At 36.6% G+C, this 12,103-nt stretch overlaps 1 long non-coding RNA gene across 1 annotated transcript; it reads left to right on the plus strand.

Annotated features, from left to right (window-relative positions):
- The first annotated feature begins 8,500 nt into the window (after window positions 1–8,500).
- LOC136236173 (uncharacterized) lies at window positions 8,501–9,000 on the plus strand. Its single transcript, XR_010692016.1, has 4 exons — window positions 8,501–8,550; window positions 8,598–8,689; window positions 8,769–8,821; window positions 8,872–9,000. It is a non-coding gene; the product is annotated as an uncharacterized lncRNA (long non-coding RNA).
- The last annotated feature ends 3,103 nt before the right edge of the window (window positions 9,001–12,103 follow it).

Raw genomic sequence — 12,103 nt, forward strand, 5'->3', positions numbered from 1 at the left:
GCATGCCCCCAGACCCCCCTAGATAGAGCATGCTCCGCATGCTGAGTGTGCTTCTCACACTAGTTGTATCAACTATCTTGCTACATATATAAATGTCCATGTTAGCACCCCCCTTAATTCTGAAATCCTAGATCTGCCCCTGCTTTATAAACAATTAACTTATAGGCAAAATGAAACCATAGATCACATTTGGTCAAAGCGGTACTTGCAAGTGTTCAGTCCCCAGATCGAATCCCAGTGATTGTGTTGTTGTTTTTTTCTTTCTTTTTACCTCAGTGACCTTTTTGGTTACATCGTTTTTGTAACCTTTTTGGTTACAACTTATTTTGCTTCAATAACCTTTTTGTTACATCCCGTTTTCAGTTACACCTTTTTTTCTGTTACATGTTTGTGTTCTTTACTGTACATACCATTATTCTCTCACTGGGCACCTGCTTACCTGTTTCAACATTGTTTTTTATTTCAAGTGTTTTGGTGCTACATTCTTTTCTGAATGTGTGCCTTGAAGTATAATTATATTATCTTTATGCTTAAAGTATAGACAAGTGATGATTGATACTTGGGTTTCCAATGCTTTTGTAGGAATTTTTGTCACTAGATACTACAAGATCTTTACAAACACACATTCTGTAACAACTTTCAACAGGCTGTAGGACCAGGTGTCCTACAGACCTTCAGCACTTGTGCTGTAAAGCCTTAATAAATAAATAAATAAATAAATAACAGCTAAGGCCACATAAACTTAGTTATTAGTTTCTCATCCCCACCCACATCACCATTTTTTTACCTCATCAAGGATTTTTTGCACCACTGGTGAGGCCAATTAGCACCTTTTATAGTTGATACCTTGCTAGAGCAGTCAAAGAAAATTGTAGCTAATTCAGCTATCTAGTTAGTAAAATAATAAATCCACACTGCTATTTTGAGCACAGGAGGATGAGGAATTAATAATATGGCCTAATGGGTAACCACTTTAATAGCAAAATATATAGCTATACTCAGGGAACATGATTGTTCTTTCAATAAGGCTGCAGCTGACTTAATTGCTCTTTCTTACGGTCACATTTGATAATAAGGGAAGAGGATGAGGACCTTTTGTTTACTAAAATTGTATTATATGCACCCATGGCATGCTGCATGCAGATGGGTGGGTGGGTGGGTCATGGCCTAGATTGATTGATTTTGCTTGAGAACGGTGGTATGGTTGATACAATTTACACAGTGTGAAAAACACACTGTGAAATCAGTTAAATTTGGCAATAATTTCAACTGCGTATTTCACTATACTGGACATTTTGTCGATGAAAATCCAATGACAAAAAATGTTCCGAAACCAGTGAAAAGTAAAGTTTTCATTTGGTGGTCCCAATGAAATTTTATTTCCATAGCATTTTAATTGGGAAAATTAATGAAAAACCAATGAAAAACCAATGAAAAACTGATGAAAAGTCCATGAAAAATGTTTCACAGTGTTTTCATTGGTTTTTCATTAATTTGCCCAATTAAAATGCTATGAAAATAAAATTTCATTGGGCCACCCAATTAGTGAAAATTTTACTTTTCACGGGTTGAACATTTTATTTCATTGGATTTTCATGGGAAATATGTCCAGTAGTAGGGGGATCTAGTCCTTCTACTCCGATTCCTGCTTTATATGATAGAGGCTGCATGGTGGTAGCAATGTGCCAGCCAAGTCACAAATAGAAAGATAAAACATCACTGGATGAAGGTGCAGAAAGGAGAAAAATTCGTGACTGGATCTCGAACCTGCAGCCATCACTGCTACTACAGCATTAGTATCGCCCACAGCATCGGCTTATACAATATAGGCGCCTTTAAAAATAATTATCGTTTTTATTATTTTATTTATTATTACTGTGTCAACTTCGCAAGTGAAGACTTTACACAGGGGGGCCAGGGGCGGATCCAGGATTTCTAAAAGGGGGGGGCTAACTTGAAGTATATGTATATGTGTTGTGGTGTGCAAAGCACACCGGCCAGCATGCATGCAAAACATGCTGAAGCTAGGGAGGTCTGGGGGCATGCCCTCCCGGCAGGAAAAATTTGAACAATATCATGCCAAAATACTGCTATTTGGTAACATTTCAACATAAAATCCTTACTGTTTGTAAGCATTTCAGTGTCCTTTTAATTATATCATTGTCCTACCTATATGTATTGTTGGAAATTGTAAGAGGGTAGATTTTCTGGGGGCATGCCCTGCAGAAAAATTTTGAAAATTGATGCCAAAATACTGCAATTTGGTAGCAAATCCTTAATATTTCAGTGTCCTTTGTTACCTTTTAACTATACCTGCAGTTGTTGAAATTTTGGACAATGTAAGAGGGTGCATCAGTTTAAACAAATGCTACAGGATAATAGATTTCCCTTTATCTGTCTTAGCTTCGTAGAACTGAAATAGACTTGGCTGCTACTCCAAAGGTATAGGGGAAGCAAAGTTATCTAGAAATTAATGTTATTGTAGCCAATTAGGTGAAAGTAATTTAGAAGTATTTATAGTCATTAACTGCACCTTAGATAGCACAAAGACTATCATAAGGGTCTACAGTAGCATGAACAGCCCTACTGGAAAATTTTGAGATTTGAATGATTTGAGATTGAATCTGAGAGCACTTTCAGTGGTGCATATGTACTTGAAGTAATTCTATTCATACAGCAAGTACGACTATCACTTATAAGATATTATACAAGTATATAGAGGTATCAGCTAATGAAGGCTTTTGAACTAGACTATTGCACTTCACAATGACTTGTGTAGATACATCTTTTAATGCAGACAGATTTGGATAATTTCCATCAGTAGCAAAGCCAACTTAAATGTGTCTTCTGAATGTTCTATTAGAGTAGTTAGGTGACTGCTCTATTAGAGTATCTCGATCTCATGCTCTGCTAGTGCTGATTCAGGCCCATTGTTGTATAATCTTTAACACAAATCCAGTGATAATGCCTTGGAAAGATAGTTCTAAGGTGGGTTTATGTGTATGTGTTATTAGTGACACTATTATATGCTAAGACAGAAAAAGTTCATTGTGATCCTTTCATATTGATCAAGTTAAGTTGAAAAGTGAAGGGGAGGCTTCAGCCCCCAAAGCCCCCCCCCCCCCCCCCCCCCTGGATCCGCCCCTGGGGGCATTTATGCAATTGCAATGATTCTTATTATTGTTCGATAGAGGTAATTTCTTTAATGCGATTAGGTAAGTTATTCCAGATATTACAAGCATTATAGGTCCGAACGAGTCACCTTGGAACGAGTGCTGCCGGATAGCTAAGTGTCTGTTTTATGTAGCTTATCATGTTCACCTGTGCCCGATCCTTTTCCCACTTTCAGGCACTTTGTAGCTAGCTGCATGTGACCGTGGACTTGCAGGGGCGGATCCAGACTTTTAAAAAGCCTGAAGGGGGGTTCCACTTTGGAATTGCTAGCTGTAGCTAGGTTGAAGACCAAAAAAAAAAAAAAGAAAAGTCATCACCTACTGACAATAGCTGGCCCTCACCATAGATGCCCTCACCAACTATATTTCCTTATTTATAACTAGATACATAGCTTGCTACACCGCTCCTCAAAAGACTACTGTGACTGCTCTATTAGAGTATCTTGATTTGACTGCTCTATAGTATCTCGAGTAAGAGAGACTCTCTCAAAAGGGGGGTTCCATGGAACCCTTTGAACCCCTCCTGGATCCGCCCCTGACTTGTATTTTAATATCTGATGGTGATAGTTAAAACTTAAAAGCAGAAACTGAAAATAAAAGTATTTCTATTTTACCATATAGCTATAACCTAAATATTTCGAGGGGGGAAATTTTCGCTGATTTCGCGTTATCAGCGAAAATTTTAGCCTAGACCTCCTATAATACATTTTGGGAGTGTTTGCAAATCCACGAAAATTTTAGCCTATACCTCCATATATAATACATTTTGGGAGTGTTTGCAAATCCACCAAAATTTTATTTTTAGCAACATTGCCTCGAAAAATTTTCCCCTCGGGCTATACGGTATAGCTACTAATACCATAAAGCCTAAATATTTCGAATATTATTAGCTATATAGCCTAAATATTTCGAGGGGAAAATTTTTCGAGGTTGAGCAATGTTACTCAAAAAAAATTTTTTTTTCGTGGATTTGCAAACACTCTCAAAATGTATTAGACTATAACTCGGACTATAATGGAGGTCTAAATATTTCAAGGCTAAAATTTTCGCTGATAACCCCCAAAACCGCTTTCCAACTCAAGGTGCTTCCTTTTGTTGTTTCTGGTGATTTTCACACCGACTGTCCATTAAGATAAAGCAAACAAGTGCTAATTTATTATTGGATTGCATGCTTATAGCATTGGGTATCAGCATAAGTTTAACACACAAAAACATACAAAAAGTGGTCACGTGACCAAAAATATCACAATAGTTAAATTGGGCAGCTATTAGAAAATTACTGTATAGTTTAGGGTGACGGCCGACAGTGTTGGGACAGTTACTTTTTAAAATAACTAGTTACATATTACTTACTTGCAACAGTTACAGTTACATATTACCCAAAAAATAAAGTAACTATATATATATAGATAGATATAATCTAGTAATATTACATATTATATTACTTTGTGTCCACAGCCTTAAGCTGTCATGTGTGAAACTACCACCTTATCATGTGACATGATTGCGTTGTTGGACAATGTACAAATCTTGGTTATAAGTAAGAAGCTGGTGAATAAGCTTCATTCAGTAGGCTTCATTACTTCGTTGTGGCTATAGGCATTATCAGTGGATTACTAAAAAGATTAGTAACTCCGTTACTTGTAGTGATAATATTATGTAATATTAGACTTGTTACAGTAACTATATTACTTAGGTAAAGCGTTACATTTGTAAGTAAAGTAACTTGAGTTATATTACCTGTTTTTATAGCATATTTAGTTACATTACTTAGTTACCACAAAAGTAATAATCAGTTATTATGTAACGCATTACACAAGTACCGTGTTACCCCCAACACTGGTGACCGATGTCACAATTAGTGTATTTTCTTACCTTGTAATGAAGACTTCTACATCTTGTAGTGCTATAGCGCATCCTTTATAGCTGTAATGGGATTGTTGGCCATGTGACCACTTTTTGGGTATTTACAGTTAAAACATATTGAAGGTAATCAACAGTTTAATAATATATTAGCACTTGTATGTTTTATCTTAAGGACAGCCTGCGTGAAAATCATCAGAAACAATGAAAAATACTGAGGCATTATCTTATTTTGCAGTGGAAATCCTATATGAAGGGGTTTTTGGTCATGTGACCACTTTTTAGATATTTACATGTTAGCTAACTATTACATTACCAACTTTGTCTGTAGAAGTAGGGACATGACGTTATGATTAAAAACAGAAAATAATGTATTCCTAACATATGGGAATGCAAATTTAAGGCAACATGGTGCAGCAGTGAAAAGACTGCCGTGTGCTGTTAAATAGCATCAAAAGTTGTTGGCCATCTATTAATATCTGATCTAGCATCAGAAAATAATAGTGTTGTCATCTGGCAATTTCAGTATTTTTATAATATTGCATTTCCAGTACATTTGTATTAGAAATGCAATATTATAAAATACCGAAATTGCCGTCAGGTGACAACACCAATATTTTCCTGATTTTCTAGTGCCAAATCATATTTTAATAGATGGCTGACAACTTTTGATGCTATTTAACAGCAGTGGTCTTTTCACTGCTGCACCACGTTGCCTTAAATTTTCATTCCCATATGTTGGGAGTTGTTTGTGAAATCTCACTCTCTTCTTTCCTTACGTCCTGTTTTTGTGGAGCAGTCTGATAGCCGTCAGGAAGGACGAATAGGAAAGGCTTGATTAAGTTCTCGCTGGATTTGTTCTGGTTTGTTCCGCTGTTGCGATATTGTCTGCCGGTGTGCAGGTATTGGAATACAGCAATTTTGTAGTAGCAATGTCTGATGGAGCTCTCAAGAGAGCAATGGATGAGGCATCCTTGTTTCCGGATGCCAATCAATCAAAAAGCACCAGGGAAGTGGATCTCCAGGGAATGGAGAAGATTCTGCAGTTCAAAATTCACCTTCGCTATCAGAAAAACTATCTATCGTAAATGAGATATCAGTAGATATGTGTGGTTGCTGTAATCAGCCATGTGATGGTAGTGGTGTAAAGGGTCAAGCCTTACAATTTACAATGTGATCTGTGTGAGTGTTGGTTCCATGCTGTGTGTGAGAATATTGGTAGCAAACAGTATAAGTCTCTTTCTTCTCTTGCAAAATTTGTGCCGAACATGTTATACTATTGCAACCATAACAAGTGCTATTTACGAATCAAACGTATAGTTGCTGATTTTGTGAGGTTATCAGCAGATGAATCAGTGAAACTTTCTGATTTGTTTGAAAGTTCCTTTCAAAGATTTGACAAGTCCCTGGTTTCTACTTTGACAGCTCAAATTGGAAAATGTATAGAAGATTTTGGTGCAAAAATAGGGAATCTACTATCAAGCCAGTCTGGCCTACTGGAGGAGGCTGATTCATTCTCGAAGTCTCTCCAGGATTCTTCTGTTCCTTTTGATATTTCTAATAGAGTCACTCCAGTTATAGATCATGCATCTGCATCCTGTGCTACACAATGTATTGTAGATGAACTAGCTTAGAGAGATAGAAGGAAGAATAATGTTGTTATCTATAATTTACCAGAGGCTAAAGACAAAGAGGCTGATAAACTTTCTGCTTCATCTTTAGTTGAAACTGCTTATGGTCTTAAATGCCCAATTAATAGAGTCGTGCGCTTGGGAAGGATTGATAATAAGCACAGACCTTTATTGGTCTGTTTTGAGTGTATAGATGACAAGGCCATTGTCGTTTCTTGTTCATATTTACTACGCCACCATGATCAGTTTAAAAAGGTCTTTGTAGTTCCAGATAGAACAAAGATTGCCGGAATGTGAAAAGCACAAAAGGTTGGTCACTGAACTTTAAAAAGGGAAATCTTAGGGTGAAACTAGTTTGATGACAAAAATGGCAGCATAATTGTTAGATCTCATTGTATGGAACCCCAACCCCTTCAATCTTGTATAGATTTGTAGTTCATAGATAGTGTCACATGAAACGAACTGTAATTAGTATAGGTCAGTAGATTTTGCACATTAGCGTTATACCCTCAATGGGTTTTGCTAATTAACAAATAAATAAAATGTTTGCAATGCATTCTTTTGCCTTTTTGCATAACCGTAAGTCGGGCTCGCTGTAAGTCGTATGTCCATCCAAACTTGGTAATGCAGGGGGGGTTCCAAGGAACCCCCTTTTGAAAAGCCTCTCACTTGAGATACTCTAATAGAGCAGTCACAGTAGTCTTTTGAGGAGCAGTGTAGCTAGCAAGCTATATATCTAGTTATAAATAAGGAAGGAAATATAGTTGGTGAGGTGGCAGCTATTGTCAGCAGGTGATGACCTTTTTTTTCTTCTTTTTTTTGGTCTTCAACTTATACCTCTAGGCTGAAGTTGCATTTCAAAGTGGAACCCCCCTTTTTAAAAGTCTGGATCCGCCCCTGTAATGATGCTGATAGCGACTGCTGCAAACATTCCAATAATAAACTAGCACTGTTTGGTTTATCTTAAAGATAAATCCGTGTGAAAATCTCCAGAAACAACAAAATGAAGCATCTTCCTATTTTGAGTGGAAACCTACGGCATTACGTAAGAAATAGACTTTCATGGAAGCCACATATAGATTACATCTGCAATAAGGCAAACAGAGCTGTTGGTTTTTTGCGACGAAATCTTCAGCATTGTCCTAGCCATCTACGTGAGCTAGCATATATAAACAATTTGTCTTGCCTATTTTAGAGTATTGTTCCCCAATATGGGATCCATATCACCAAACCAACATAAATCAAGTAGAGATGGTCCAACATAGAGCTGCTCGTTTTGTCACAGGTCAACCATGGAGACGAAATAATAGAGACAGCATCACTAACATCCTTGAAAACTTGCAATGGCCTACACTACAAGAACGTCGCAAATCAGCTAGACTAGTTTTACTATATAAAGTACTACATGATTTATTAATTATACCGAAATGTTATCTCCCATTTAAATCTACTGTATTACGGACCCGACACTCACACAACTTTAAACTAGTACCTTACCATGCAACCAAGAATTGATGTATATAAATATTCCTTCCTCCCAAGAACTGTACCAGAATGGAATAGATTAGATGCTGAGATTATTGAGACTGACTGTGTTGAAGAATTTAAGCAAAAATTAGCCCCTTTTATGTATATGGTTAAGTAACTTATCGTAATTGTATATATTTTTATAGTTTATTATTGTAATTGTACATATGTATATAATTAAGTAACTTGTCGTAATTGTACATACTTATATAGTTAAGTAACTAATTGAAATTGTACACATGTAATTGCACATCAGCATTATACCCCTGGAGGGTCCTGCTGATTAACAATAAATAAATAAGTTTACTGGCGCTAACCCTTGATTCTATGTAATGCCGCCCACGATTATAACTGAGGTAAACACGAATATCTCGTCACGATAAACTAGTGTGGATGCTTATAGATCGAAGAAGCAGAAAAGGAGCTAGAGCAATGTAGAAAGCGGCTAAGACAAATTGAAGGAAGCTTGGGCAGCGAAGAAAACGAAACTCAAAAGTACGCTATCATGTCAGGCTTGTATAGTATGCCAGCTTGTAAATGGCCTGCATACGTGAGACTATCCTGTTACTTGCAGAGGATTGCTTGAAGCTGAATGTGTTTCTCTAACTAGTAAAGAAAAAGATTATGGTTAGCTCTTAACAATGAACCAGCTGCAACTACATTTCTTTCTATTCTAGTGGAAAAGCTCAAATCATTGAGGAAAGAAAATAGAAGAAGTCTATATGTAACTATTGCCATCTTTGTACTGTTGTATCTTGTCTATATGTCTCTCTTTTCAGAATGAATCAGTGTAGATATGGCTATTATGTCTGTCTAAATTTGCTGAACTACCATATGCAGATAGTAAGTTTTAGTATACATTATCCAACCAACACTACCAATCAGTGCAGCACTGAATAGTGAAGAATGTGGTTCCCTAATGTGCCATCATGCATGTAGAGACATAAGGATGTCTATTATGCAGTTGCAGAAAATATTTTGATCTTTAGTACAGCCTAGGTAGTTGCTACTCCGTTACTATACTATGTAATTACAACAGCTAATCGCTCCTTAGCAACGTTTCGCTGTTAGCATAATGACATGTGAAATAGGTAGTTGATTTTTGCTTCACCCAAAATAAAATGTCTCATTCAAAATGGTAGCTTAATTTCTTCAAAGTGCAGGGAAAGGAGTTTCAATAACAGCACAGAGTTACCAGAGGCAGAGGTCTGGGAATGTACCCCTAGAAACTTAGTACATAAATCATAGGAAACAGTTAACTGGTGGGGCTACATGTAGCGTATTTCCTTTGTTAAGTGCTGCACCTTTACTAGTAGTTGCACTTGAGTGGTAACACAATCAGTTTTGAAAATAACGTTTGTTTTTTAGCATTGAGTACCGTATTTACTTGGTTAAACGCCACGGTGTTTATTATCTTAGTTCTAAAAATCAATATAGCAGCTATTCAAACTCAACCACTAGCTACAGACACGGATCCATTACAATAATGGAATGACTTTAAAATTACTGCATAACCTAAAATATTTCAAGGGGGAAATTTTTTTTTGCTGATTTTGGGGCTTAGCGAAAATTTTAGCCTTGAAATATTTAGACCTCCATTATAGTCCGAGTTATAGTCTAATACATTTTGGGAGTGTTTGAAAATCCACGAAAAAAAATTTTTTTAGCAACATTGCTCAACCTCGAAGTATTTAGGCTATACAGTATTATTTTGATTCTAATTAGGTGTACTGAGGATTTATCTTATACACTCAAGTGACTCTAATATAAAGAAATGTCAGACCTTGTAAACTCACGTTCAGGTTTGACATTTACAACATTACAGTGGTCTAGAAATATTCTTAATGGAAATGAAAAACCTTGAACTTCAATACCCCCAACAACAAAAAAGTTATTTTCCCATATATCTGTCAATACATGTGGCATAGTACAGTAGTGGCATTTATATGAGTGCTCTATTAGAGTATATATACTTGACTGATCTATTTTCAAGCATGCTCATGCCCCCTCTGCAGATCATTTTGAGAGATGAATGCAAGTTTTATGGTACTATGAATTGTTGGCTGTGCTGTACTTCACTTTACTTATTTTGTGCTGCCAAACTAAGTGTAACTTGAAAAGTCTAATTTCAAAATTGGGTTCCAATCCTCTTCATGTACCCCTAAAGAGGATCCTTATAAGTAACCCGTCCAAGTGTAGGTGTGTTCGGGTACAAGATAATAATCCCTTATATACTTTAAGCTTCATATGGTTTTGTATGCAGTATAGCTATAGCTAAATTCAGTGGCATATCTGGACTCTCGATGTCATACTCAACTAATACAGGAGATGAATAGCACTTCTTCCACAGTAGTGTCTATCAGAGCCACATTATGTTAACAAACTATAGTAACTCTGCCTATTATGGTGGTGGCTATTCTGTTGAAATTTTTGTAATGAAGACACTTTGTCTGCGACATCCACAACAAAATTTACAAACTGTATTTTGCAGAACAACACAGCTAGAACTGGCAGTGCAGTAAATGCTACCATCAGGAAACATACCAGTGATTAATTTTGATTTATATACGTACCCGTATTAGCAATACATGAAGGAGTCCATGCAAGAAGTGAGACTGGGGGCTCATTATAGTAAATCTGTGCCTGTTACATTTCAAAAGTATGTTAGTTTCTACAGAACCATGGTAATGCGATTGCATGCAGTAGTAGCAGCAGAATTACATCCAGGCACTGCACTGCTGCAATACTGTAAATTATGGTGAAGCTATTGCACTATTGGAAGAGGAGTTTGTTTTATTCTAAAACCAATTTCACATTTGTCAACAATGAGACATGTGCACATCAGAGGTGCTATATATTTTGATTCAAATAAACAAGAGTGGCTCCAGTTGGCAGGAAATTTGGGATAGGTTTCCAAATTTCTAGTTGCATGTACACATTAAATCTGAGGCATGCTCCCCCAAGAAATTTTTGAAAATGTATTCTGAGAATGAATCTGGTAACAATTTAATCTGATTAATATAGGCTACTTATCCTTGCTTCTGCTGGCTTAAGTATCAGGAGCAGGATAAACTGATAAAGAGTTAAGAGGTAAAGCTATGTGAGTACAATAGACATGGATGCAATTTTTTTTAGGGTTTGGGGACATGCCCCAGGAAAATTTTCAGTTCTTAAACACTCTGAGATATAATGTTAGACATAACCTTTAAAAATACAAAATGAGACTGTTCTATTAGGATATAGTTAACTGATTAAAGTAAGCCTTTTTGATACCTTTGCAAATCAAAAAATACACTTAACCAGTTTCTGGAAACAATCCTCCTGAGTCTGCCTCTGGTACATGAGTCTCAGAAAATTGCCTTTTATACTACCATATAGCTGGAAAGTTTGGCGGGAGGAAATTTTGGCAAATTTTCCACGATAGGATTTTGGTGAGAAAAAAGTTTGGCAAATTTTGTAGAGCTAATACAGATTTGTATTGGACAAACGATTTGGTTGGCAAAACACCGCTAAATCGCCAAACTTTCCGGCTATACAGTATCGCAACATCAGCAATAGTTCTTATGATTGGGAGACCAACTTTACTTTTGAAGCACACCCAAAGGAAAATCATTTATTGCACTGGTTTGTTGTCTTGTATGTGCCTGTGATTATGTAGAATATAATAGCAGTGGTGGAACCAGAGGGGGTACAGAAGTCACATGCCTCCCCCCAGGAAAGATTACTTTTATTCATTTTTTAAAGGTCTGTAGTACACCTGTTCAAAGTAAAATATGAAAGATCAAGTCAAAACATTCTAATAGAAGAGTCATTGCAGTTATGAAAACTTGTATCACCAACCCATTCATAATTGAACTCATGACTGTCACTGATCTTTACATGCAGCTCTTGATCAATGTAAAGACCACT

This window comes from Dysidea avara, chromosome 10 (genome assembly GCF_963678975.1).
Source record: "Dysidea avara chromosome 10, odDysAvar1.4, whole genome shotgun sequence".
In the NCBI taxonomy this organism is placed as follows: domain Eukaryota; kingdom Metazoa; phylum Porifera; class Demospongiae; order Dictyoceratida; family Dysideidae; genus Dysidea; species Dysidea avara.